General features: G+C 41.6%; 1 long non-coding RNA gene across 1 annotated transcript; it reads right to left on the reverse strand.

Annotated features, from left to right (window-relative positions):
* Nucleotides 1-1,758: 1,758 nt before the first annotated feature.
* On the reverse strand, nucleotides 1,759-6,472 carry LOC148148876 (uncharacterized). Its single transcript, XR_015758705.1, has 3 exons — nucleotides 6,349-6,472; nucleotides 2,315-2,396; nucleotides 1,759-1,868 (listed from the first exon to the last, which is right to left on the reverse strand). It is a non-coding gene; the product is annotated as an uncharacterized LOC148148876 (long non-coding RNA).
* Nucleotides 6,473-20,545: the final 14,073 nt, after the last annotated feature.

The raw sequence follows: 20,545 nt of genomic DNA on the forward strand, positions 1-20,545 counted from the left end.
CTGCAGTCCCTGTGCATAATATAGAGAACAGCATTCCCCGTGTCTATTTTAGAGAACAGCAGTCCATTTGTATAATCTAGAGAACAGCAGTCCCTGTGTAAAATATGGAGAACAGAAGATGCTGTGTCTCATATAAAGAACATGAATCCCTGTGTTTAATAAAGGGAACAGCCGTCCCTGTATACAATATAGAGAATACCTGTATCTGTGTATAATATAGAACACAGCAGTCCCTGTGTACAATATAGTGAACATGAGTCACTGTGTATAATACAGAGAACATCTATCCCTGTGTGTAATATAGAAAGCAGCAGTTCCTGTTTATAATATAGAGAATAGCAGTTCCTCTGTCTAGTTTGGAGAACAGCAGTTACTGTGCATTTTATAAAGAACAGCAGTCCCTCTGTGCAATATTGACAAAAGCAGTCCTGTGTAAAATATAGAGAACAACAGTTTCTGTGATTATTTTCCAGACAGCACTGCCTGTGTATAATGTCTCATATTGGGAACAGCAGTCCCTGTGTCTAATATAGGGAACAACAATCCCTGTGTAATGTATAAAATATCAGTTCCTGTGTACAATGTGGAGAACAATAGTCCTTGTGGATATTGTCGAGAACAGCGGTCACTGTAAGTAACATAGAGAACAGCAATCCTTCTGTTCACTATAGAGAACAGTAGAAACTGCGTGTAATATAGAGTACAACAGCCCCTGAGTTCATGAAAGAGAACAGCAGTCCCTGTGTACAAAACAGAGAACAGCTGTACCTATGTCTATTCCTCAGAACAGCAGTCCCTATGTATAATGTAGAGAATAGCAGTAAATACAGAAATCAGCAGTTCCTGTGTATGACATACAGAACAGTTCCTGTGTATACAACAGATTACAGCAGTCCCTGCGCACAATGCAGAGAACAGCAGTCACTGTGTACAATGTAGAGACGAGCAGTCCATGTGTGCAATGTGTAGCAGTACCTCCATACATTGTGGAGGACACTAGTCTCTGCATATGAGATAGAGTACAGCAGTCCCTGTGTCTCATGTAGAGAACACATGTTGATGTGTATACTGTAGAGAATAACTGTACCTGAGGGTATGGTAGAGAACAATAGTCCCTGTGAAAAATGTTGAGAACGGTGTTCCTGCATACGTTGTAGGAAAGAGCAGTCCCTGTGTACAGTGCAGCGAACAGCTGTCTCTACATATAATATAGAGAACAGCAGTCCCTCTGTTTAATAAAGATAACAGCAATCCCTGTGTATAACACAGAGAACAGCAATCCCTGTGTCTATTTTAGAGAACAGCAGTCCCTGTGCATGATATAGAGAACAGCAAACCCTGTGAATAATGTAAAAAAACAGCAGTCCCTGTTTATAATGTGGAGAACATTAGTCCCTGTGTATATTGTGGAGAACAACAGATCCTGTCTCTATTTTAGAGAACACAAGTTGATGCGTATAATGTAGAGAACAGTTGTCCCTGAGTATATGGTAGAGAACATTAGTCCATGGGTAAAATGTAGAGACCAGCAATCCTGCGAACATTGTAGGGAAGATCAGTCCCTGTGTAGAGTTTAGAGAGCAGCCGTCCCTATCTGTAACATAGAGAACAGAAGTCCCTGTATTTAATAAAGAGAACAGCAATCCCTTTGCATAATATGGAAGATGGGCATTGCTGTGTATAATATAGAGAACACTTGTCCCTGTGTATATTATAGACAGCAGGAGTCCATCTGTGTAATATAAAGAACAGCCTTACCTGTGTATAATATGGAAAACAGAAGTCCTTGTATCAATTATACAGAACAGCCATGCACGTGTATGAGAGAGAATAGCAGTCCCTGTGTACAATATGGAGAACAGCAGTCCCTGTGTACAATATAGAAAACAACAGACCCTGAGTATAAAAAACGTGAACAGCACTCTCTGTGTATAATATAGAAAACAGCAGGGCCTTAGTACAATATGGAAATCAGTTATTCCTGTGTATAATATATATAACTTGAGTCACTGCGTATAATATAGAGAACAGTTATCCCTATGTATAATATAGAGAACAGCAGTCCCTTTGTCTATTTTAGAGAACACCAGTGCCTGTGCATAATACAGAGAATAGCATTCCCTGTGTTTTATAAACAGAACAGCAGATCCTGTGTCTCATGTAGAGAACAGCAGTCCCAGTGTATAATATAGAGTACAACTGTCCGTGAGTGTCTGGTAGAGAACAGTATCCCTGTGTAATATATAGAACATGTGTTCCTGTGTATATTATAGAGAGCAGGAGTCCCTGTGTGTAATATAGTGAACAGCCTTACCTGTGAATAATATGGAGAACAGCAGTCTGTGTTTCTGTTATAGAGGACAACAGGGTCCGTGCACAAGAGAGAACAGCAGTCCCTGTGTACAATATAGAGAGCATTAGTCCTTATATTTAATAATGAGAACAGCAGTTCTTGTGTCTAAAATAAAGAACAGCAGTCACTGTGCATAATATATATTAAACAACAGACCCTGTGTATAATATCGAGAACAGCAGTTGCAGTGCATAATGTAGAGAACAGTAGTCCTGCATACACTGTAGAAAATAGCAGTCCCAGTGTACAATGTTGAAAAGAGCAGAGTCTGTGTTCATTGGAGAGAACAGCAGTCCCTTTGTATAATATGGAGAACAGCAGTCCCTGCGTCTATTATATGCAACAGCAGTCCCTTTTTCATAATATAGAGAACAGCAGTTTGTCTGTACAATACAGAGATGAGCAGTCCCTGTGTATAACATTGTGGGCGGCATGGTGGCACAGTTGCCTCACAGCGCCAGAAACCCGGGTTCAATTCCCGCCTCAGGCGACTCTCTGTGTGGAGTTTGCACATTCTCCCCGTATCTGCGTGGGTTTCCTCTGGGTGCTCCGGTTTCCTCCCACAATCCAAAATTGTGCAGGTTAGGTGAACTGGCCATGCTAAATTGCCCGTAGCGTTAGGTGTAGGGGATTGGGTCTGGGTGGGTTGCGCTTCGGCGGGTCGGTGTGGACTTGTTGGGTCGAAGAGCCTGTTTCCACACTGTAAGTAGTCTAAACATCAAAACAATAGTGAACAGCAGTCCCTATGTATAAAATACAGAACAATAGCCCCTGCGCACATGCAGAGAAAGGCAGTGACTGCGTACAATGTAGAGAAAAGCAGCCCATGTATTCAACATCGAGAACAGCAGTGTCTGTACACATTGTAGAGGACAGCAAACCTGTGCAGAATATGGAGAAAAGAAGTCCCTGTATTTAATAAAGCGAACAAAGTCTCTGTACATAATATCGAGAACAGCAGTCACTGTGTAAAATATAGAGAACAGCCGTCCCTGGGTATAATGTAGACATTAACAATCCCTGTGTATAATGTGTAAAACAGCAGTCCCTGTGTATGATCTGGTGAACACTAGTCCTTGAGCATATTGTATAGAACAGCAGTCTCTGTGTCTCATGTGGAGAACAGCAGTCACTGCGTATAAGTAGAGAACAGCACCACCTGTGCGTATGGTAGAGAACAGCAGACCCTCTGTACATTATGGAGAACAGCTGTCCTTGTGTATAATATAGAGAACAGCAGTCCCTGTGCCAAATTTAGAGAACACCAGGTGCCTGTGTATAATATAGAGGACAGCCGTCCCTGTATGTAATCAAGAGAGCAGCAGACGCTATGCACAACATAGAGAACAGCAGTCATTCTGTATCATAAAGAGAACAACACACCCTGAGAATAATGCAGAAAATAGCAGTCCCTGTTTCTAATGTGGAGAACACTTGTCCCTGTGTATATTGTAAAGGACAGTAGATCCTGTGTCTCATGTAGAGAACAGCAGTCGATGCGTATAATGTCCCTGAGTATATGGTAGAGAACAGTAGTACCTGTGTAAAATGTAGAGGACAGTGCTCCTGTGTACATTGTAGGGTAGAGCAGTCCCTGTGTACAGTGCAGAGAACAGCCGTCCCAACATATAATATAGACAACAGCAGTCCCTGCGTTTAATAAAGAGAACAGCAATCTCTGTGTATAATAATAGAAAACAGCAGTCGATGTGTGTAATATAGAGAACACTTGTCCCTGTGTATATTATAGAGAGCTGGAGTCCCTGTGTGTAATAGAGAGAACAGCCATACCTGTGTATAATATGGAGAACAACAGTCCTTTTGTCTATTATAGAGGATGACAGTGCCCGTGTATAAGTGAGAACAGCAGCCCCGGTGTACAATATAGAGAACAGCAGTCCCGGTGTAGAAAAAAGTGAAGAGCACTCTCTGAGTATAATATAGGGAACAACAGAGCCTTTGTACAAAATGGAGAACAGCAGTCCCTGTGTATAATATAGAGAACAACAGTCACTGTGTCTATTTTAGAGAGCAGCAGACCCTATGTACAATATAGAGAATAGCAGTCACTATGTATCATAAAGAGAACAACAAACCCTGAGAATAATTTAGAAAACAGCAGTCCCTGTTTCTAATGTGGAGAACAGTTGTTTCTATGTATATTGTAGAGAACAGCAGATCCTCTGTCTCATGTAGGGAATAGCAGTCCCTTTGTACATTGTTGAGGACAGCAGTCCCTGCGTGTAATATAGAAATCAGCAGTCACTGTGTATATTATGGAGAGAAGCATACCCTGAGGTTATTGTAGAGAACAGCAGTTCCTGTTTATAATGTAGAGAACAGCAGTCCTGTGGACACTGTAGAGAACAGCAGAACCTGTATACAGTGTAGAGAAAGGCAGTACCTGTAGCAATATCTAGAACAGAACAGTCTTTGTACATTGTCGAGAACAGCAGTTCCTGTGTATAATATAGAGAACAGCACTCCTTCTTCACTATAGAGAACAGCAGATACTGTGTGTAATGTCAAGTACAGCAGTCCCTGAGTCTATTATAGAGATCAGCAGTCCCTGTATACAAAATAGATAACAGCTGCACCTGTGACTATTCCACAGAATAGCCGTCCCTATGTATAATATAGAGAATAGCAGTCCCTCTGTACAATACAGAGATTTGCAGTCCCATGGTATAACATAGAGAACAGTCCTTGTGTATAATATAGGGAACAGCAGTCCCTGCGCACAACGTAGAGAACAGCAGTCAATGTGTGCAATGTAGAAAACAGCAGTGCCTCTGTACATTGTGGAGAACACTAATCCCTAAATATAATACAGAGAACAGCAGACCAGGTATTTAATAAAGAGAACAACAGTCCAACAGTCCCTGTGTATGATGGAGAGAACAACAGCCTCTTGTTTATTATACAGAAGAGCAGTCCTGTGTATAATATAGAAAACAATACTCCCTGTGTCTATTATAGATAACAGCAGTCCCTGTGTATAATGCAGAGAACAGCAGTCCCTGTGTATAATGTAGAGAACAGCAGTCCCTGTGTGTAATGTAGAGAACAGTCCTGCGTACGCTAGAGAGAACGACAGTCCCAGTATACAATGTTGAAAACAGCAGAGTCTGTGTACATTGTAGAGAACAGCAGTCCCTTTGTATAACATGGAGAACAGCAATCCCTGTGTCTATTACACAGAACAGCAGTCCCTGTGTATACTATAGAGAGCAGCTGTTACTGTGTCTATTCCACAACACAGCAGTCCCTTTGTATAATATAGAGAACAGCAGTTTGTCTGTACAAGACAGAGATGAGCAGTCCCTGTGTATAACATCGTGAACAGCAGTCCCTATGTATAAAATAGAGAACAATAGTCCCCGCACACATGCAGAGAACAGCAGTGACTGCGTACAATGTAGAGAACAACAGCCCGTGTTCAACATAGAGAACAGAAGTGACTGCGTATGTTATAGAGGACAGCTGTCCCAGTGTATAATAGAGAGATCAGCAGTGCCTGGTATGACATAGAAGTCCACAGTCCCTGTGTATAATATAGAGAACAGCTGTTCCTGTGTATATTGGAGAGAGATCAGCAGTGCCTGTTATGACATAGAAGTCTGCAATCCCTGCGTATAATATAGAGAACAGCTGTTCCAGTGTTTAACATAGACAATACCACTCCTGGTGTCTGTTCTAGAGAGCATCAGTCCAAATTTAGAATATGGCAATATGGAGAACAGCAGTCCTTGTGTACAATGTCGAGAAAAGAAGTCTCTGCATTTAATAAAGAGACAGCACTATGTATAAGATAGAGAAAGCCATCACCGTGTATAATATAGACAGGTTGAATCCCTGTGTTTAATAAAGAGCACAGCTGCCCCTGTGCATAATATAGAGAACAGCAGTCCCTGTGTATATGATAGAGAACAGCTGTCCTTATGTATAATGTAGAGAGCAGGACTCCCTGTGTAGAAAATAGAGAACAGCCTTACCTGTGCATAATATGAAGAACAGAAGCAGCTCTGTTTAATAAAGTGAACAAAGCAGTTCCTGAGCATCATGAAAAGAACAGCAGTCACTGTGTAAAAAATAGAGAACAGCCGTCCCTGGTTATAATGTAGAGAATAACAATCCCTGTGAATGATCTGGTGAACACTAGTCCTTGAGCATACTGTAAAGAACAGCAGTAACTGCGTATAAGTAGAGAACAGCACCGCCTCTGTGTGTGGTAGAGAACAGCAGACCCTGTGTGAAATATAGAGAACAGCTATCCCTGTGTTTCATGTAGAGAAGAGCAGTCCCTGTGCCAAATTTAGAGAATACCAGTGCTTGTGCATAATATAGAGAACAGCAGTCCCTGTGCATAATCAAGAGAGCCGCAGACGCTGTGCACAATATGGAGAACAGCAGTCACTCTATATCATAAAGAGAACAACAAACCCTGAGAATAATGTAGAAAACAGCAGTTGCTGTGTATGATCTGGTGCACACTAGTCCTTGAGCATATTGTAGAGAACAGCAGATCCTGTGTCTCATGTAAGAACAGCAGTCACTGTGTGTATTGTAGAGATCAGCTGTCCCTGATTGTCTGTTAGAGACCAGCAATCCCTATGTAAAATGCAGAAAACAATGGTCCTGCGTACATTGTAGAGAACTGCAGTTCCTACGTATAATATAGAGAACAGCAGTCTCTGTGTTTACTGAAGAGAACAACAATCCCAGTGTCTAATATAGAGACCAGCAGTCGCTGTGTGTCATACAGAACATAAATCACTGTGTATAATATAGAGAACATGTGTCCCTGTGTATATCATAGAGGAAGTGAGGACTGCAGATGCTGGAGATCAGAGCTGAAAAATGTGTTGCTGGGAAAGTGCAGCAGGTCAGGCAGCATCCAAGGAGCAGGAGAATCGATGTTTCGGGCATAAGCCCTTCTTCAGGGCTTCTGTGTATAACATAGAGAACAGCAGTCCCTGTGCATAATATAAAGAACAGCAGTCCCTGTGTACAATATAGAGAACAGTAATCCCTGTGTCTCATATAGGGAACAGCATTCACTATGTTCCTGAAGAAGGGCTTATGCCCGAAACATCGATTCTCCTGCTCCTTGATGCTGCCTGACCTGCTGCGCTTTTCCAGCAACACATTTTTCAGCTCTATATCACAGACAGCAGGAGTCGCTATGTGTAATATAGAGAACAACCTTAACAACCTGAGTCCTTGTGCATAATAGAGACCAGCTGTCCCTGTTTATAACATATCAAGCAGCAGTCCCTGTGTCTCATTTTGGGAACAGCAGTCCATGTGTCTAATATAGGGAACAGCAGTCACTGTGCATAATATAGAGGACAGCACTCATTAGGTATAGTATAGAGAACAGCAGTCCCTGTGTTTAATAAAGAGAACAGCAGAATCTGTGTTTAATAAAGAGAATATCAGTCCCTGTGTATAATATAGACAACAGCAGTCCCTGTGTCTAATATAGAGGACAGCAGTCCATATGTATAATCTATAGAAAAGCACTGTCTGTGTACAATGTTGAGAACAACAATCCCTGTGTATAATATCAAGAACAGCAGATGCTGTGTCTAATATAAAGAACAAAAAATCCTTTATTTAATAAAGTGAACAACCATACCTGTGTATAATGTGGAGAACACCAGCGACTGTGTATAATATAAAGAACAGCAGTTCCAGTGTTAAACTCAATCTGCCACTTCTCAGTCCACTGGCCCATCTGATCAACATCCCGTTGTAATCTGAGGTAACTATCTTCACTGTTCACTACACCTCCAATTTTGGTGTCATCTGCAAACTTACTATCTGTACCACTAATACTCACATCCAAATCATTTATATAAATGATGAAAAGTAGAGGATCCTTCACCGATCCCTATGGCACTCCACTGGTCACAGACCTCCAGTCTGAAAAACAACCCTCCACCACCACCCTCTGTCTTCTACCTTTGAGCCAGTTCTGTATCCAAATAGCGAATTTTCCCTGTATTCCAGACATCCAACCTTGCTCACCAGTCTGTGTCGTATGGTGAATAGCAACACCTGTGTCTAATATAGAGAACAGCAGTCCCTGTATATAATATAGAGAATAGCAATCCCTGTGTATAATGTAGAAAACAGCAGTCTACATGTATAATCTGTAGAATAATTGTTCCTGTCTATATTGTAGAGAACAGCAGTCCTGCATCTCATGTAGAGAACAGCAGTCCCTGTGTGTATGGTCGAGAACAGCAGTCCCTGTGTATACTGTAGAGAACAGCAGATCCTGTATGTCATGTGCAGAACAGCAGTCCCTATGTATAATATGGAGAATAACTGCCCCTATGTATAACATAGAGAACAGCAGACCCTGCATTCACAGCAGAGAACAGCAGTCACAGCACACAATGTAGAGAACAGCAGCCCATGTTTGCAATGCAGTGAACAGCAGTGCCTGTGGAGATTGTAGAGAACAGCAGTCCCTTTGTACAGCATAGAGAACATGAGTCCCTGTGTATAATACAGAGAACATGAGTCCCTGTGTATAATACAGAGAACATGAGTCCCTGTGTATAATACAGAGAACATGAGTCCCTGTGTATAATACAAAGAACAGCAGTCCCTGTGTGCAACATAGAGAATAGCAGTGACCGTGTATAAGATAGAGAACAGCAGCTCCTATGTACATTGTAGAGAATAGCAGTCACAGTGTTTAATAAAGAGAACAGCAGTCCACATGTATCATGTGGAATGCAGCAGCCTCTGTGTCTGTTATACAGAACAAAAGTCCCCATGTATAATGTAGAAAACAGCAGTGTCTGTGTCTAACACAGAGAACAGCAGTGACTGCATACAATGTAGAAAACAGCAGCTTGTGTGTGCAATGTAGTGAACAGCAGTGCTTGCATACAACATAGCGTACAACAGTCCCTGTGGATAACATTGAGAACGTGATTCACTGTGTATAATACAAAGAAGAGCAGTCCCTGTGTACAATGTGGACGACAGCAATCAGTGTGTGTAATACAGAGAACAGCTGAGTGTCTGGTTGAGAATAGTAGTTCCTGTGTAAAATGTAGAGACCAACACTCCTGAGTACATTGTAGAGAACAGCAGTCCCCCCATATAATATAGAGAACAACAGTCCCTGTGTTTAATAAACATGAGTTTAGAATGTAGAGAACAGCAGTCCTGTATACACTGTAGGGAAGAGCAACCCTGTGCACAGTGTAGAGAACAGCAATCCCTTCATATTATATAGTGAACAGCAGTCCATGTATTTAAGAAAAAGAACAGCAGTCCCTCCATATAATATAGATAGCAGCCCCTGTGTTTAATAAAGAGAACAGCAATCCAAGTGTAAAATATAGAGGACAGCAATCCCTGTATTTCAGAAAGAGATGAACAGTCCCTGCATATAATATAGAGAACAGCATTCACTGTATATAATATAGAGAACGTGTCCCTGTGTATACTACAGAGAGCAGGAGTTCACACGTGTCATAGAGAGAACAGCTTTACCTGTGTATAATATGGAGAACAGCACTCTTTGTGTCTATAATAGAGGACAACAGTGCCCGTGAATAAGAGAGAACAGCAGTCCCTGTGTACAATATGAAGAACATGGGCTGGGTGCTGGCAGGTGGGACGAGATTGGGTTGGGATATCTGGTCGGCATGGACGGCATGGACCGAAGGGACTGTTTCCATGCTGTACATCTCTATGACTCTATAACAGCAGCCCTGTGCATAATATAGAAAACAGAAGACTCTATGTATAATATAGAGAACACACTCCGTGTGTTTAATAATGGGAACAGCAGTCCCTGTGTCTAATATAGAAAACAGCAGTCACTGTGCATAATATATAGAACAGCAGTCCCTGTGTTTAAGAAAGAGAGCAACAGTACTTGTGTTTAATATAGAGAACAGCAATCCCTGTGTCTCATTTAGGGAACAGCAGTCTCTGAGTCTAATATAGAGAACAGCAGTCACTGTGCATAATATGTAGAACAGCAGTGCTTTTGTATAATATAGAGAATAGCAAACTCAGTGAGTAATGTAGAATTCAGCAGTCCCTTTTTATAATTAGATTAGATTAGATTAGATTAGATTACTTACAGTGTGGAAACAGGCCCTTCGGCCCAACAAGTCCACACCAACCCGCCGAAGCGCAACCCACCCATACCCCTACATTTACCCCTTTAACCTAACACTACGGGCAATTTAGCCTGGCCAATTCACCTGACCCGCACATTTTTGGATTGTGGGAGGAAACCGGAGCACCCGGAGGAAACCCACGCAGACACGGGGAGAACGTGCAAACTCCACACAGTCAGTCGCCTGAGTCGGGAATTGAACCCGGATCTCTGGCGCTGCGAGGCAGCAGTGCTAACCACTGTGCCACCGTGCCGCCCACATAATGTGGAGAACAGTAGTCTGTGTGGATATTTTGGAGAACGACAGATCCTGTGTCTCATGTAGAGAACAGTAGTCGATGCATATAATGTAGAGAACAGCTGTCCCTGAGTGTATGGTAGTGAACAGTTGTCCCTGCGTAAAATGTAGAGAACGGTGTTCCTGTGTACATTGTAGGGAAGAGCAGTTCCTGTGTAAAGTGTAGAGAACAGCAATGTCTTCATAAAGTATAGAGAACAGCAGTCCATATATTTAATAAAAAGAACAGCAGTCCCTGTTTATAGCATAGAGAACAGCAGTCCCTGTGATTCATAAAGAGAACAGCAATCCATGTGTATAGTATAGAGAACAGTAGTCGCTGTGTATAATATAGAGAACATGTGTCCCCGTGTATATTATAGAGAGCAGGTCCCTCTGTGTAATATATAGAACAGCCTTACCTATATATAATATGGAGTATAGCATCCTTGTATCAATTATACAGAACAACAGTGTCCGTGTATAAGTGAGAACAGCAATCCCTGTGTACAATAGAGAGAACAGCAGTCCCTGTGTATAAAAAAAGTGAACAACATATCTTGTGCATAATATCGACAACAGCAATCTCTGTGTCTCATGTAGCGAACAGCAGTTCCTGTGTCTAATCTCAGGATCAGCAGTCCATTTGTAGAGAAAATAGAGAACAGCAATCCCCGTGTTTAATGTTGGGAATAGCAGTTTCCATGTATAATATAGAGAACAGCGATCCCTGTGTCTAATGGATAAAATAGCATTCCCTGTGTATAATGGAGAGATCAGCAATCCCTGTGTCCCATGTAGGGAGCAGCAGTTCCTGTGTATTAAAAATAACATTCCCTGAGTCTCATGTAAGGAACAGCCGTTCCTGTGTATAATGTAGAGAAAAGCAGTCCCTCTGTACACTATAGAGAACAGCAGTCTCTGTGTGTAATATAGAGGACAGCTGTCCCTGAGTGTATTATAGAGAACATCAGTCCCTGTGTACAAAATAGACAACAGTTGTACCTGTCTATATTCCACAAAATAGCCATATCTCTTTACAATACAGAGATCTACAGTCCCTGTGTATCACATAGAGAACAACAATCCCTGTTGTATACTATAGAGAACAGTAGTCCCAGCGCACAATGCAGAGAACAGCAGTAACTGTGTACAATGTGGAAAACAGCAGTCCGTGTGTGCAGTGCAGAGAACAGCAGTGCCTCGGTACATGGTGGAGAACAGTAATCTCTGAGTATCATATAGAGAACAGCAGTGCCTGTGTATGATAGAAAGAACAACAGTCTCTGTGTTTATTACACAGAAGAACAGTCCTGAATATAATATAGAGAACCCCAGCAGTCTCTATGTCTAATATAGAGAACAGTAGTCCCTGTGTATAATGTAGAGAAGAGCAGTCCCTGAATATAATATAGAGAACAGCAGTTCCTGTGTCTGTTATACAGAATGGTAGTCCCTGTATATAATTTAGAAAACAGCTGTTCCTGTGTCTATCAGACAGAACAGCAGTCCCTATGTATAATATAGAGAAGTGCAGTCCCACAGTACAATACAGAGATGAGCAGTCCCTGTGTATAACATAGAGAACAGCAAGTTTCTAAGTATAAAATAGAGAATAGCAGTCCCTGCGCACATGCAGAGAACAGCAGTAACTGTGTGCAATGTTGAGACCAAGAGCCCATGTGTACAACATAGAGAACAGCAGTCCCCATGTATAATACAGTGAACAGCAGTCCCTGTGCATAATAGAGAGAACATCAATCCCTGTGCACAATGGAAAGAACAGCAGTCCCAATCTATAAGATAGAGTCCCTGTGTATAATATAGAGAACAGCAGTCGCTGTGTACAATAAAGAGAACACCAGTGCCTGCGTAAAATATAGAAAACAGCAGTCCCTGTACACAATATATAGAACATGAGTCACTGTGTACAATACAGAGAACAGGTATTCCTGTGTATAATATAGAGAGCAGCAGTCCTTGTGTATAATACAGAGAACATTAGTCCCTGTGCACAATAGAGAGAACATCAATCCCTGTGTACAATGGAAAGAACAGCAGTCCCTGTGTCTAATATGGAGAACAGCAGTCATAGTGTATAAGATAGAGTCTCTGTGTACAAAATACAGAACTTGAATCCTTGTGTATAATAGAGAACTGTCATCCCTGTGTATAATAAAGAGAACACCACTGCCTGTATATAATATAGAAAACAAAGTCCCTGTGCACAATATAGAGAACATGAGTCACTGTGTGCAATATAGAAAACAGGTATCCCTGTGTATAATAAAGAGAACAGTAGTCCCTGTGTATAATACAGAGAACAGCAGTCCCTGTGCATAATATAATGAACAGTAGTCACTGTGTACAATATAGAGAACAACTGTCCCTGTGTTTAATAAAAAAGAGCAGCAATCCCTCTGTTTAATATAGAGAACAGCAGTCGCTGTGTCTCATAAAGGGAAGAGCAGTCCCTGTGTCTAATATGGAGAACAGCAGTCCCAGTGTATAAGATATAGTCCCTGTGTATAGGGAACATCAGTCTCTGTGTGCAAAATACAGAACTTGAATCCCTGGGTGTAATAGAGAGAACTGTCAACCCTGTGTATAATAAAGAGAACACCACTGCCTGTGTATAATATAGAAAACAGCTGTCCCTGTGTACAATATAGAGAACATGAGTCACTGTGTACAATGTACAAAACAGGTATCCCTATGTATAATGTAGAGAACAGCAGTCCCTGTGCATAATATAATGAACAGTAGTCACGGTGTACAATATAGAGAACAGCTGTCCCTGTGTTTCATAAAAAGAGCAGCAATCCCTCTGTTTAATATAGAGAACAGCAGTCACTGTGTAAAATATAAAGAACAGGCACTGTGAATAATATAGAATAATGTGAATAATGTAAAAAACAACAGTCCCTGTTTTTAATATGGAGAACAGTAGTCCCTGTGTATGTTGTGGAGAAGAGCAGATCCTGTGTTTCATGTGAAGAACAGCAGTCGCTGCGTATAATGTAGAGAATAGCTGTCCCTGAGTGTATGGTAGAGAACGGTAGTCCCTGTGTAAAAAGTAGAAAACAACGGTCCTGCAAACATTTTCGGGAAGAGCAGTCCCTGTGTACTGTGTGGAGAAAAGCAGTCCTACATATGATATAAGAGAACAGCAGTAACTGTCTTTAATAAAGAGAACAGCAATCCCTGTGTATAATATAGAACAGCAGTCCCTGTGTTTCATACAGAGAACAACAGTTGCTGTGTATAATATAGAGAACATGTGTCCCTGTGTATATTACAGAGAGCAGGAATCCCTCTGCGTAATACAGAGAACAGACTTCCCTGTGTACAATATGGGGAACAACACTCCTTCTGTCAATTATACAAAACAATGTCCGTGTATAAGAGAGAACAGCACTCTCTGTGTCTATTGCAAAGAACAGCATTCCCTATATATAAAATAAAGAACAGAAGTCCCTGCGCACACGCAGAAAACAGCAGAGCCTGTGTACATTGTAAAGGACAGCTGTCCCAGAGTATGATATAGAGAACGGTCATCCCTGACTATAGCATAGAGAACAGCAGTCTCTGTGTCTATTTTGGAGAACATCAGTCCCGATGTACAACATGGAGAACAGCAGTCGCTGTGTATAATATACAGAACATGAATCCCTGTGTATAATACAGAGAACACCAGTGCCTGTGTATAATATAGAGAACACCAGTGCCTGTGTATAATATAGAAAACATTAGTCCCTGTGTATAATATAGAATGCAGTAGTCCCTGTGTATAATATAGAGAACAGCAGTGCCGGTGCATAATGTAAAGAACAGCAGTCACTGTGTACAATCTGGAGAACAGCTGTCCCTGTGTATAATACAGAGAACAGCATTCCCTGTGTTTAATAAAGAGACCCTGTATATAATATAGAGAATAGCAGTCACTGTGTATAATATGGAAAACAGCAAACACTGAGAATAATGTGGCAGTCCCTGATTCTAATGTGGAGAACAGCAGTGCCAGTGTATAATATAAAGAACAGCTGTCTAGTGTGTCTGGTAGAGAACAGAAGTCCATGTGTAAAATGTAGAGACCAGCAGCCCTGCGTACATTGTGGAGAACAGCAGTCCCTGTTTTTAAAGTGGAGAACAGTAGTCCCTGTGTATACTGTGGAGAACAGCAGATCCTGTGTCTCATATAGAGAACAGCTGTGCCAGTGCATAATAGAGAGAACAGTCTGAGTGTCTGGCAGAGAACAGTAGTCCCGATGTAACACATATAAAAATGCGTTCCTGCGGACATTCTAGAGTACAGCAGTCCTAAATATAATAGAGAGACCAGCAGTCCCCGTGCAGCGCCTGTGTGTATTCTGGAGAATGGCAGTCCCTGTGCATAGCATAGAGAATAGTTGTCCCTATGTATCATACAGAGAACAGTAGTCACTTTGTGAAATGTAGAGAACGTATGTTCGTGTGTATAATAGAGACCAGCTGTTACTGTTTATAACATATAGAACAGTAGACACTGTGTCTAATATAGGCAACAACTGTCACATGTATAATAAAGAGAATAGCTGTACCTGTGTATAATATAGACAACAGCAGTCCCTGTGTATAATATAGAGAACAGCAGTCCCTGTGTCTAATACAGGGAACAACATTCACTGGGAATAATGTAGAGAATAGCTGTACCTGTGTATAATATAGACAACAGCAGTCCCTGTGTATAATATAGAGAACAGCAGTCCCTGTGTCTAATACAGGGAACAACATTCACTGGGAATAATGTAGAGAATAGCTGTACCTGTGTATAATATAGACAACAGCAGTCCCTGTATCTAATATCGAGGACAGCTGTCCAGATGTGTATTTCAGAGAAAAGCACTCTCTGTGTACAGTGTCGAGAACAGCAGCCCCTGTGTATCCTACGGAAAACAGCAGTTTCTGTATATAATATAGAAAACAGCAGTCCCTGTGTTGAATAAAGAGAACATCAGTCCCTGTGTTTAATAAAGAGAATAGCAGTCCTGTGTATAATATAGAGAACAACAGTTTCTGTGGTTATTTTCGAGAACAGGACTGCCTGTGCATAATGTGGAGAACATCAGTCTCTGTGTCTCATATTGGGAACAGCTGTCCCGGTGTCTAATATAGGCAACAACTGTCACATGTATAATAAAGAGAATAGCTGTACCTGTGTATAATATAGACAACAGCAGTCCCTGTGTCTAATATAGAGGACAGCAGTCCAAATTTATCATCGAGAGAAAAGCACTCTCTGTGTACAGTGTTGAGAACAGCAGTCCCTGTGTATAATATAGAGAACAGCAGTCCCTCTGTGTATTTGAGAACAGTAGTACCTGTGCACTTTATAAAGAACAGCAGTCCCTGTGTGTAATATAGACAACAGCAGTTCATATGTATAATATAAAGAACAGCAGTCCTGCTGTATGAGACAGAGAACAGCAGTCCCTGTGTACAATATTGTGAACACCAGACCCTGTGAAAAATATAGAGAACAGCAGATGCTGTGTCTAATACAAAAAAATGAATCCCTGTGTTTAATAAAGAAATCAATGATTCTTGTGTATAATATAGAGAACAGCAGTCCCTGTGTATAATATAGAGAACAGCAGTCCCTGTGTCTAATACAGGGAACAACATTCACTGGGAATAATGTAGAGAATAGCTATACCTGTGTATAATATAGACAACAGCAGTCCCTGTATCTAATATCGAGGACAGCTGTCCAGATGTGTATTTCAGAGAAAAGCACTCTCTGTGTACAGTGTCGAGAACAGCAGCCCCTGTGTATCCTACAGAAAACAGCAGTTTCTGGATATAATATAGAGAACAGCAGTCTCTGTGTCAATTTCAGAGAACTGCAGTGCTTGTGCATAATATAAACAACCACAGTCCCTGTGTACAATATGGGGAACAGAAGATGCTGTGTCTAATATAAAGAACACGAATCCCTGTGTTAAATGAATAGAACAGCCATCCCTGTGTACAATACAGAGAATATGTGTCACTGTATGTAATACAGAGAACAGTTATCCCTGTGCAAAATAACGAGAACAGCAGTCCCTTTGTATAATATAGAGAACAGCAGTTCATATGTATTATCCAGAGAACAGCAGTCACTGTATATAATATAGAGAAAAGTACTCTCTGTGCACAATGTTGAGAACACCAGTCCCTGTGTATAATGTAGAGAATAGCAGATGATGTGAATAATATAAAGAACATGCATCACTGTTTAAAAAAGAGAATAGCTGTCACTGTGTATAATGTGGAGAACAGCAGTCCCTGTATACAATATAAAGGACATAAGTCATTGTGTATACTATAGAGACAAGCCATTCCTGCATGTAATATAGAGAGCAGCAGACTCTGTGTATAATGTAGAAAACTGCAGTCCATCTGTATAATACAGAAAACAGCAGTCCCTGTGTATAATATAGAGAAAATCAGTCCTGTGTGTAATATAGAGAACAGCAGTCCAAATGTATCATCTAGAGAAAAGCACTCTCTGTGTACAATGTCGAGAACAGCAGTCCCTGTGTATAATATAGAGAACAGCAGTCCCTCTTTATATTTGACAACAGTAGTGCCTGTGCACTATATAAAGAACAGCAGTCCCTGTGTGTAATATAGAGAACAGCAGTTCATATGTATAATATAGAGAACAGCAGGCCCGCTGTATGAGACAGAGAACAGCAATCCCTGTGTACAATATGGTGAACACCAGACCCTGTGAATAATAGAGTTCAGCAGATGCTGTGTCTAATACAAAAAAACATGAATCCCTGTGTTTAATAAAGCTAACAGTGATCCTTGTGTATAATATGGAGAACAGTAGTCCATCTGTATAATACAGAAAACAGCAGTCCCTGTGTATAATATAGAGAAAAGCAGTCCTGTGTATAATATAGAGAACAGCAGTCCCTGTGTCTAATACAGGGAACAACATTCACTGGGAATAGTATAGAGAATAGCTGTACCTGTTTATAATATAAACAACAGCAGTCCCTGTGTCTAATATCGAGGACAACTATCAAGATGTGTAATTCAAAGGATAGCACTCTCTGTGTACTCGAGACCAGCAGCCCCTGTGTATCATATGGAAATCAGCAGTTTCTGTATATAAGATAGAGAACAGCAGTCTCTGTGTCAATTTCAAAGAACTGCAGTGCCTGAGCATAATATAAACAACAGCAGTCCCTTTGTACAATATGGGGAACAGCAGTCCCTGTGTATAATATAGAGGACAGCAGTTCATGTGTCTATTTTAGAGAACAGCAGTGCCTGTGCACAATATAAAGAACATGACTTCCTGTGTTTAATGAAGAGAACAGTCGACCCTGTGTATAATATAGAGAACACCAGTGTCTGGGTGTAATATAGAGAACAGCAGTCCCTGTGTACAATATAGAGAATATGAGTCACTGTGTATAATATACAGAACATCTATCCCAATCCCTGTGTTTAATATAGAGGACAGCAGTCCCTGTGTCTAATTTAGAGAACAGCAGTGCCTGTGCACAATATAAAGAACAGTGGTCCATATGTAAAATCTAGAGAACAGCAGTCACTGTATATAAAATAGAGAAAAGCACTCTCTGTGTACAATGCCGAGAACCGCAGTCCCTGTGTATAATATAGAGAACAGCAGATTCTGTGCCTAATATAAGGAACATGAATCCTTGTGTTTAATACAGAGAACAACCATCCCTGTGTATAATATAGAGAACAGCAGTGCCTGTGTAAAATATGGAGAACAGCAGTTCATATGTATAATACCGAGAAGAACATTCCCCGTGTCTTATATAGAGAACAGCAGTCCATATGTCTAATCCAGAGAACCGCAGTCACTGTGTGTAATATAGAGAAAAGCACTCTCTGTGTACAGTGTTGAGAACAGCAGTCCTGTGAATAATATAGAGAACAGCAGATGCTGTGTCTAATAAAAAGAACTTGAATCCCTGAGTTTAATAAAGAGAACAGCCACCCTTGTGTACAATATAAAGAATAGCCTTCCGTCTGTATAATACAGAAAGCAGCAGTCCCCGTGTATAACATAGAGAAAAACAGTCTGTGTGCACAATGTCGAGAACAGCAGTCCCTGTGTTTAATAAAGAGAACAAAAGTCCTGTGTATAATATAGAGAACAACAGTTTCTGTGTCGCATATAGGGAGCAACAGTCCCTGTGTCTAATACAGGGAACAGCAGTCTCTGTGTATAATATAGAGAATAGCTGTACCTGTGTATAATATGGACAACAGCAGTCCCTGTGTCTAATATGTATAAACTAGAGAAAAGCACTTTCTGTGTACAATGTCAAGAACAGCATTCCCTGTGTATAATACAGAGAACAGCAGTCCCTGTGTATAATATAGAGGACAGCAGTTCATATCTGTAATATGGAGAAGAGATATTATAGATATCTCTATATAAGAGACTGCTGTCTCTTACATAGAGAACAGCAGTCACTGCGTATAATCTAGAGAAAGCCACTCTCTGTGTACAATTTCGAGAACCGCAGTCCCTGTATAATATAGAGAATAGTAGATGCTGTATCTAATATAAAGAACATGAATCACTGTGTTTAAGAAAGAGGATAGCCACCCCTGTGTATAATCTAGAGAACAGTAGTCCCTGTGCACAATATAAGAATATGAGTCTCTGTGTATAATATAGAAAACGGTTATCCCTGCGTGTAATAAACCAAATCATCCGCCGACATTTCCGCCACCTCCAAACAGACCCCACCACCAGGGATATATTTCCCTCCCCACCCCTCTCCGCCTTCCGCAAAGACCATTCCCTCCGTGACTACCTGGTCAGGTCCACCCCCCCCTACAACCCACCCTCCCATCCTGGCACTTTCCCCTGCCACCGCAGGAACTGTAAAACCTGTGCCCACACCTCCTCCCTCACCTCCATCCAAGGCCCTAAAGGAGCCTTCCACATCCATCAAAGTTTTACCTGCACATCCACTAATATCATCTATTGTATCCGTTGCTCCCGATGCGGTCTCCTCTACATTGGGGAGACTGGGCGCCTCTTAGCAGAGCGCTTTAGGGAACATCTCAGAGACACCCGCATCAATCAACCAAATCGCCCAGTGGCTCAACATTTCAACTCCCCCTCCCACTCTGCCGAGGACATGGAGGTGCTGGGCCTCCTCCACCGCCGCTCCCTCACCACCAGACGCCTGGAGGAAGAATGCCTCATCTTCCGCCTCGGAACACTTCAACCCCAGGGCATCAATGTGGATTTCAACAGTTTCCTCATTTCCCCTTCCCCCACCTCATCCTAGTTTCTAACCTCCAGCAACTCGACTTGTCCGGACTTGTCCAACCTGCCCAGCTCCTTTTCCACCTATCCACTCCACCCTCTCTTCCCTGACCTATCACCTTCATCTCCTTCCCCACTGACCTATTGTACTCTATGCTACTCTCTCCCCACCCCCACCCTCCTCTAGCTTATCTCTCCATGCTTCAGGCTCTCTGCCTTTATTCCTGATGAAGGGCTTTTGCCCGAAACGTCGATTTTGCCTGTCCTCGGATGCTGCCTGAATTGCTGTGCTCTTCCAGCACCACTGATCCAGAATCTGGTTTCCAGCATCTGCAGTCATTGTTTTTACCTCGTTGATTTTAATCCTACTGCGAATCCTCTTGCAAGGATGCCTGCCTTGAAGAAGTTTTCCTCCTCTCTCTACAAGAATCTCAGGGAGTCTCTCTCTCACTGCAA

This window comes from Chiloscyllium plagiosum, unplaced genomic scaffold (assembly GCF_037043375.1).
Source record: "Chiloscyllium plagiosum isolate Xiang-an unplaced genomic scaffold, Cpla_swu_hap1 HiC_scaffold_11, whole genome shotgun sequence".
In the NCBI taxonomy this organism is placed as follows: Eukaryota; Metazoa; Chordata; class Chondrichthyes; order Orectolobiformes; family Hemiscylliidae; genus Chiloscyllium; species Chiloscyllium plagiosum.